Raw genomic sequence first — 8,957 nt, 5'->3', positions numbered from 1 at the left:
ACCTGGGGCCGCGCCGGGCCTGCTCGGGCGCCCGGCGGGGGCGGTGGCGTCGGGAGCTGCGGCGGCGGCGGGCGGCGGCGGCGGCCGCGGGGTTCGCTCCTTGTTGGGGATTCGGCGGCGGCGGCGGCACGGGCGCGCGCTTCCTAGTGACGCAGGCCTCGGGGCCGCGCACGCACGGTGCTGGGAGGGCCGGACACTTATTTGGCGCTCGCGGAGGAGGAAGGCGGGGCCGTGAAATAAGGCCCAATGGGCCCCGGGGCGCGTGCGCGGACGGACACTATTCGCTCCTAACGCCGCAGTTTCCTCGTGATCGCCAAGGTCCCGGTCGGGCGTTGCGTGCCCCGCGCGGGCGGCCGGGCAGAGGGACGATGGTCAGTGGACGGACGGCGCCAGGGAGCAGTGCCCACGCGCGGCAGGGCGGCACCTTCAGGCCTCCAGGTACGGGCACCCGTCGCCCGGACGCTGCTGTGGGTGAACGGGCGCGGAGGGGACTCCCCTGCGGGGCGGACGCCTGAACACGAGGCTGTGGAGGAGGACGCTGTAGGGTGCACGGACTCGCGCGGAACATGCCGGAGGCTCAGCCAGCCACGGCGCTCCCAGCGTGGAGGGCGAGGGGCATCTGGGAGCGGCGAGGAGGGAGGGCTCGGTCACCCTTCAAGCTGTCACCCCAGTCCCACAACCAGCACCCCGATCCCATCGCAGTTCTACAGCCGACACCCCGATCCCACCCCAGCCCAAGAGCCGGCACTCACCCCGATCCCATAGCCAACACCCCGGTTCCCCCGCTGTCCCACCGCCGGCACCCCGATCCCATAGCTGACACCCCGATCCCACGCCAGTCTCGCAGCTGGCACCCAGATCCCATAGATGACACCCCGATCTCACCCCACCCCCAACAGCTAGCACCCATCCCGATCCCATAGCTAACACCCTGGTCCCACCGCTGTCCCACAGCCGGCAGCCCGATCCCATAGCTGACACCCCGATCCCACCCCAGTCCCGCAGCCGGCACCCCGATCCCATAGATGACACCCCGATCCCACAGCCGGCACTCACCCCGATCGCATAGCATAGCTGACACCGCGATCCCACCGCAGTCCCATAGCCAGCACCTCGATCCCATAGATGACACCCCGATCCCGCCCCAGTCCCATAGCCGGCATCCCGATCCCACCCGAGTGCCGCAGCCGGCACCCCGATCCCACTCGGATCCGGCAGCCAGCTTGGATCCTGTGGCGCTCCTCCAGCCCCCAGGGCTCATTTATATGTTTTATTGGCAGAGGCTGGAGCTGGCTCTCTTGGTCTCTGTGCTGGGTTTCTTCCTCTGCACCGCAGGGCTGGCTCTCCTGACCTCTCCAGGTGTAATCGAACACCCTTGCGCTTGCTGTCACCCGCTGCCTGTCTGCAGGATCCCGGATTCCCTATCAGGGGACCGAAATTAGTCGGAAAATAAGAAACAGGTGCTTGTTTGGGATGGCGCCCTGACCCTGTGCTCACACTTTTAGGAGGAGGACTCTGCAGGCCGCCTCCCAGAATGGGAGGTTCCCAAGCCACTGCACTTCGGAGGGGCTGTGTAATTAGAGTTGCACTTTCATTCAGTTCCCAGTAAAGTAGAACGTGCTCAAGCCAGTGAGGAAAAGGTATCTTTAAAAATTAGACTGGCCAAGTGCGGTGGCTCATGCCTTTTACCTCAACACTTTGGGAGGCCAAGGTGGGAGGATCACCTGTGGCCAGGAGTTCAAGACCAGCCTGAGCAACAGAGTGAACCTGTCTCTGGGGAAGAATTAAGACAATTTTGAGCCTTTGTCAGTGCTACTATTTTATTATCTGGTAAATATGAGAGGGTTCACGTGGTCTATGTATGTCATTTATCTGAGTTTGCCTATCCTCACGTTGTGGGGATAAATGTCAATAAAGTCGAAGAGGAGTACTGAGGGGGACCTGGGGATGGGAGGGCGGCCACATCATGCCTGTGTGTTGCACAAGCCCACCGAGGTTTGCCTGGGGTGAGCCCTAGGGCCTGTTCTGCGTCCTTCACTCTGGGGCTCCAAGAGAGAAACTCCATCTAAAAAAAAAAAAAAAATCACCTCCAAGATAACTTAGCTTTCTACTGCTGCCGGAACAAATTATCTCAAACTTAGTCGCTTAAAAATGCAAATTTAGGCTGAGTTCGGAGGCTCACGTCCGTAATCCTAGCACTTTGGGAGGCCAAGGCAGGAGGATTGCTTGAGGCCAGGAGTTCAAGACCAACATGGCGAGAACCCATCTCTATTTTTTAAAAATGCAAATGTGTCCGGGCGCGGTGGCTCAAGCCTATAATCCCAGAGCACTTTGGGAGGCCAAGGCGGGCAGATCACGAGGTCAGGAGCTTGAGACCATCCTGACTAACACTGTGAAACCCCGTCTCTACTAAAAATACAAAAACAAAATTAGCCGGGCATGGTGGCAGGCGCCTGTAGTCCCAGCTACTCGGGAGGCTGAGGCAGGAGAATGGTGGGAACCCAGGAAGCAGAGCTTGCAGTGAGCCAAGATGGCGCCACTGCACTCCAGCCTGGGTGACAGAGCGAGACTCCGTCTCAAAAAATAAATAAACAAATAAATAAAAATGCAAATGTGTTCTCTAACTGTTCTGTAGGTTGGAAGTCCAGCCCAGCCTCACTCAGCCAAAATCAGGGTGTCTGCAGGGCCGATCGCTTTTGGAGCTCCAGGGGAGAAGCTGTTCCTGCCTTTCCAGTTTCTAGAAGCACTTGAGCCCCTTGTCTCGTGGCCTATCCCACACCTGAAAGCCAGCCAAAGCCAGTTGAGTCCTCATCCTGCTGGCCCCGACACTGACTCTCCTGCCTCCCTCATCTGCTGTCAAGGCCCCTTGTGATGACATGGGGCCACCAGCTGGCCCAGGGCACCTCCTGTCTCCGAGTCGGCCGACCAGCGACCTTCATTCCATCTGCCGCTATAATTCCCCTTTGCTTGGAACCAACGTTCACAGATCCCAGGGGTTAGGATGTGAATATCTTGGGCAGGGCTGTGGGGGGAGCTATTCTTCCTTCTAAAATATTTATCATTTTTGTTTTGGGGATTTTTTTGGTTTGGTTTTTTTTTGACACAGAGTCTCGCTCTGTCGCCCAGGTTGGAATGCAATGGTGCAATCTCCGCTCACTGCAACCTCTGCCTCTGGGCAGACATGAGCCACTGCGCCCGGCCTGTTTTTGTTTTTGTTTGGTTTTGTTTTTGAGATGGAGTCTCACTTTGTCACCCAGGCTGGAGTGCAGTGGCAGATCTCGGCTCACTGCAACCTCTGCCTCCTGGGTTCAAGCAATTCTCCTGCCTCAGCCTCCCAAGTAGCTGAGATTACAGGTACGCGCCACCATGCCCAGCTACTTTTTGTATTTTTAGTAGAGACAGGGTTTTACCATGTTGGTCAGACTGGTCTCAAACTCTTGATCTCAGGTAATCCACCTACCTCAGCCTCCCAAAGTGCTGGGATTACAGACGTGAGCCACCGTGTCTGGCCGTATTTATTAACTACAAAGGGAAAGATGATAATTTTTTTTTTTGGAGATGGAGTCTCACTCTGTCACCCAGGCTGGAGTACAACAGCCTGATCTTTGCTCACTGCAACCTCTGCCTCCCAGGTTCAAGTGATTCTCCTGCCTTAGCCTCCCAACTAGCTGGGATTACAGGTGCACCCTACCACGCCCAGCTAATTTTTGTATTTTTAGTAGAAACGGGGTTTCACCATGTTGGTGAGGCTGATCTCAAACTCCTGACCTCGTGATCTGCCCGCCTCGGCCTCCCAAAGTGCTGGGATTATAGGCATGAGCCACTGCAACCGGCTGAAAGATGGTAATTTTAAAGTAGAGAAACTGGGTTGGCCGGGCATGGTGGCTTATGCCTGTAAGCCCAGCACTTTGGAAGTCCAAGGCAAGAGGATTGCTTGAGTCCAGGAGTTTGAGACCAGCCTGGAAAACATGGCAAGACCCCATCTCTGCAAAAGCTAAAAAGTTAGCAAGGTGTGGTGGCACATGCCTGTAGTCCCAGCTACTCAGGAGGCTGAGGTGAGAGGATCACTTGAGCCCAGGAGATCAAGGTTGCAGCGAGCCGTTATTGTGCCACTGCAGTCAGCCTGGGCAACAGCAAGAGTCTGTCTCCAAAGGTAAAAAAAGGTCCAGGCACAGTGGCTCACACCTGTAATCTCAGCACTTTGGGAGGCCAAGGCGGGCAGATCCCTTCAAAACCAGCCTGGCTAAATGGTGAAACCCCATCTCTACTAAAAATACAAAAAAAATTAGCTGGGCATGATGACGGGCGCCTGTAATCTCAGTTACTTGGGAGACTGAGGCAGGAGAATCATGTAAACCCAGGAGGCTGAGGTTGCAGCAAGCCAAGATCACGCCACTGCACTTCAGCCTGGGCGACAGAGCAAGACTTTCTCAAAACAAAAGAATCTTGAGTCCTGAGTTCCTCCAAGGGAAATTTCAGGCACTTCACCACCCTTGACAGGCAAAGGAACAATCTGATGAGGAAGAAGATAGAAAAGGCTTAAACAATAGTCTCCCAGCCGGGCGCGGTGGCTCACGCCTGTAATCCCAGCACTTTGGGAGGCCGAGGCGGGCGGATTACAAGGTCAGGAGATCGAGACCATCCTGGCTAACATGGTGAAACCCCCATCTCTACTAAAAAAAAATACAAAAAATTAGCCGGGCATGGTGGCGGGTGCCTGTAGTCCCAGCTACTCAGGAAGCTGAGGCAGGAGAATGGCGTGAACCCGGGAGGCAGAGCTTTCAGTGAGCCGAGATTGCGCCACTGCACTTCAGTCTGGGCAACAGAGCAAGACTCCGTCTCTAAAAAAAAAAAAAAATAGTCTCCCAAGTAAGTCAGAGTCACAAGGTGTTTTGGTTCCCTGTGGAAACTAAAAGATAACAGCTTAACATAGGTTCTTGAGTTATCTTTCAGAAACTTGGACATTCACCAGATGGAAAATGCTGAGCTAGGAACAGTGGCTATAATTTCAGCCTTTTGAGAGGCCAAGGTGGAAGGATCATTTGAGGCCAGGAGTTAGAGACCAGCCTGGCCAACATGGTGAAACCCCATCTCTAGTAAAAATACAAATATTAGCTGGGCGTGGTGGTGCAACCTGAAATCCCAGCTACTTGGGAGGCCTAGGTGGGAGGATTACTTGAACCTGGTAGGAGGAGGTTGCAGTGAGCTGAAATTGTGCCACCTCACTCTAGCCTGGGCAACAGAGTGAGACTCTGTCTCAAAAAATAAACAACTAAATAAAAAGAGAAAGTGTTGCCTGCAGGCTGGGCACGGTGGCTCTTGCCTGTAATCTCAACACTTTGGGAGGCCGAGACGGGCGGATCACCTGAGGTCAGGAGTGCAAGAACAGCCTGGCCAACATGGTGTGAAACCCCATCTCTACTAAAAATACAAAAATTAGCTGGGCGTGTACATGTAGTCTCGGCTACTCGGGAAGCTGAGGCAGGAGAATCTCTTCAACTGGAGAGGTGGAGGTTGCAGTGAGCTGAGATCACGCCACCACACTCCATCCAGCCAGGGTGACAGAGGGAGACTCCATCTCAAAGCAAAACCAGAAACATAGATGGGACCCTCAGTGTGTCCTTAGGGCATGGTGGTTGAGGTATACTGCTGGTCCTCTCATGTGAAAGAAAACAAGAGCCAACTCTGTCTCCTGGAGAAAGCATCAGCCACAGTCAATACCTCGCTTCCACAGGGACGGTGGCTGCCAGAGTGGGAGGCTTTGGTAGCACCCATGTCGTGGAATCACAATGTTGTTGACAGCCCTGGGGTCTTGTACAAAATGCCAGATCCTCCCATTTGGTTTCCTTATGGGAAGGATTGCAGTATTATAATATGTGGGCTTGTGCAAGGGATCATTATACCCTTTTCTCTTTTTTTGCTTTTCTTTGAGACAGAGTTTCACTCTCGTCACCCAGGCTGGAGTGCAATGGGGAGATCTTGGCTCACTGCACCCTCCACCTCCTGGGTTCAAGTGATTTTCCTGTCTCAGCCTTCTGAGTAGCTGGGATTACACATGCCCACCACCAGGCCTGACTAATTTTTGTATTTTTAGTAGAGACACGAGTTCACCAAGCTGGTCAGGCTGGTCTTGAACTCCTGACCTCAGGTGATCCACCCACCTCGGCCTCCCGAAGTGTTGGGATTTCAGGCATAAGCCACCAGGCCCAGCCTTTCTTTCTTATTAAAATTAATCTTTGTTTAAAAATACTCTTGTTTTTTATTTAATTGTAACACTCCTAGATCCCGAAAGCAGATACACTCTTTGTTATGGGTCTGATTCTTTTCATTGCGTTAAGCCTTAGAGGATGTTGTCCAATACTGGATAAAAGTTTACTCAGGCTTACTTCCACTTTAACGGGGATGGCTGAATGTCTCTTCCACTTGGCTGCTCCTTTATAATAAACTGACAAACATACAAATTTTCTTGAGTTCTGTGAGACATTCTAGTAAATCTAACCTGAAGAGCAGGTTGTGAGAACCCCTGATTTAGAAAGCCCAGTGGTCATAAATATAAGTGGCTCTGGACTGGCTTCTGGGGTCTGAAGTGTGGGCAGTTGGTTAGGACTGAGCCCTTGTAATTTGCAGGATCTGACACAGACTCCAGGAAGGCAGTGTCAGAATTTAGCTGAATTATATTGGACACCCAGTTAGCGTTTGGAGAATTGGTTGCTGGTATAGAAAAATACCAAATATTTTATGTCAGGGGAGTGAAAGAAAAAACAAAAACCCATACACTTTAAGGAAAGCAACTGACAGGATTTGTTACCAGTGATAAAATTTGAGCTTTGAAGTAAGAATAAGAATTTTGCCATTGTGCCCAGGCCAAAAAAAAAAAATTAGGCCGGGCACGGTGGCTCACGCTTGTAATCCCAGCACTTTGGGAGGCCAAGGCAGGCGGATCACGAGGTCAGGAGATCGAGACCACGGTGAAACCCCGTCTCTACTAAAAATACAAAAAAATTAGCCAGGCGTGGTGGCGGGTGCCTGTAGTCCCAGCTACTCGGGAGGCTGAGGCAGGAGAATGGCGTGAACCCGGGAGGCGGAGCTTGCAGTGAGCCGAGATTGCGCCACTGCACTCCAGCCTGGGCAACAGAGCGAGAGTCCGTCTCAAAAAAAAAAAGAAAAAAAAAAATTTTTTTGCCATTGTGAGGTCGAACGTTTCCCAGTACTTTCTGATGAGCTTGACAGTGATATTAACAAACAACTTTTTTTTTTTTTTTGAGACAGAGTCTCGCTCTGTCACCCAGGCTGGAGTGCAGTGGTGCAATCTCAGCTCACTGCAACCCCCACCTCCCAGGTTCGAGCGATTCTCCTGCCTCAACGCCCCGAGTCGCTGGACTACAGGTGTGCACCACCACGTCCGGATAATTTTTGTATTTTTAGTAGAGACAGGGTTTCATTATGTTGCCCAGACTGGTCTCAAACTCGTGACCTCAGGTGACCCACCCAGCTCGGCCTCCCAAAGGTGGGAGACCTTGCTGGGATTACAGGCATGAGCCACTGCACCTGGCCTCTTGTCCTTGTGTTTTGCAGTGATGCAATGAACATGTCTGACATTTGTAACCAGAAAAAAAGGCTAGTGTAACAATGCCTATCCTGTTTTTCCCAGAGTAGACCTTATGAAGATTAAAACAATTTGAAAGTGTTTTGAAAATAATAAACTATGCTATACACACAACGTTTTGGTGACTAGAAATACAAGTTTGTTGTTTGTTGAGACAGGGCCCTGCTCTGTCTCCCAGGCTGGGTGGCACAATCATGGCTCACTGCAGTCTTGAACTCCTGGGCTTAAGCGATCCTCCCACCTCAGCCTCCAGAGTAGCTGGGACTGCAAGCGAGCACCACCACGCCTGGCTAATATTTGTACTTTTCATAGAGATGGGGTTTCACCATGTTGCCCAGACTGGTCTCAAACTCCGGGGCTCAAGCAATGCTCCCGCCTCGGCCTCCCAAAGTGGTGGGATCACAAGTGTGAGCCACTGCACCTGGCTGAGTTTCTGTTGTTTTAAGCCACTTCATTTGTGGTACTTCTCACAGCAGTCCCAGGAAACTAAGCAACTGCAGAATATCAAAATTGTTTTTCTTCAGCAAAAGGAGAAGCACTTGTGGTTGGCACCAGCTTTTCCTATGCTCACTTCTGCACGGCCACACCTTTGCCCGACATGAGTGCACAGCAGGCTGGCGGGGGAGCAACTGGTTGAGTCAGGCCTCTGCTTGTGCCATGTCCCCACCTGCTTTGCTGGACACCCCTGTTTTGGGGGCACCCACTGCTGCCCCAGACACCAAGCAAGCACCAGCTGTGTCCAAAACATACAGTCACTGTCTTGGCCTGTTTTGTGCTGCTGTAACAGAATGCCACAGACTGGGTAATTTAATACAGAACAGAAATTTATTTCCTCAAAGTTTTGGAGGCTGGGAAGTCCAAGGGTAAGGGGCCATCAGGTCAGGGCCTGGTCTCTGCTTCCACGATGGCGCCTTGACCACCGTGTCCTCACATGGTCAGAGAGAGCCCGCTCCCAGGAGCCCTTTTAATAGAGCAGGACACTGCTGCACTGCGGATCAAGTTTCCAACACGTGAACTTCGGAGGTGACACATTCAGATCATAGCAGCCACTCTAGGCAGAGTGTCTGATGTCGTTTTAAAATACGTTCACAGACTGGCCGGGCACTGTAGCTCACGCCTGTAATCCCAACAGTTTGGGAGGCCAAGGTGGGTGGATCACCTGAGGTCAGGAGTTCAAGACCAGCCTCACCAACATGGTGAAACCCCATCTCTACTAAAAACACAAAATTAGCCAGGTGTGGTGGTGCATGCCTGTAATCCCAGCTACTCGGGAGGCCGAGGCTGGAGAATTGCTTGAACCCAGGAGGTGGGGTTTGCAGTGAGTTGAGATCATGCCATTGCACTCTAGCCT

General features: G+C 52.6%; 1 protein-coding gene across 1 annotated transcript in view; it reads right to left on the bottom strand.

The window, feature by feature from the left end:
* GMEB2 (glucocorticoid modulatory element binding protein 2) overlaps nucleotides 1-106 on the bottom strand; it is a 40,505-nt gene extending 40,399 nt beyond the window's left edge. Inside the window, exon 1 of the mRNA XM_032143089.2 lies at nucleotides 3-106. The gene's annotated coding sequence lies outside the window, so the exon portion shown is untranslated. The remainder of the gene's footprint in view (nucleotides 1-2) is intronic.
* Between the last annotated feature and the right edge of the window lie 8,851 nt (nucleotides 107-8,957).

Source organism: Hylobates moloch, unplaced genomic scaffold (assembly GCF_009828535.3).
Source record: "Hylobates moloch isolate HMO894 unplaced genomic scaffold, HMol_V3 SCAFFOLD_21, whole genome shotgun sequence".
Taxonomy (NCBI): domain Eukaryota; kingdom Metazoa; phylum Chordata; class Mammalia; order Primates; family Hylobatidae; genus Hylobates; species Hylobates moloch.
Note: the sequence above shows the minus strand (reverse complement) of the source record. Positions and strands in the feature narration are given on the sequence as shown.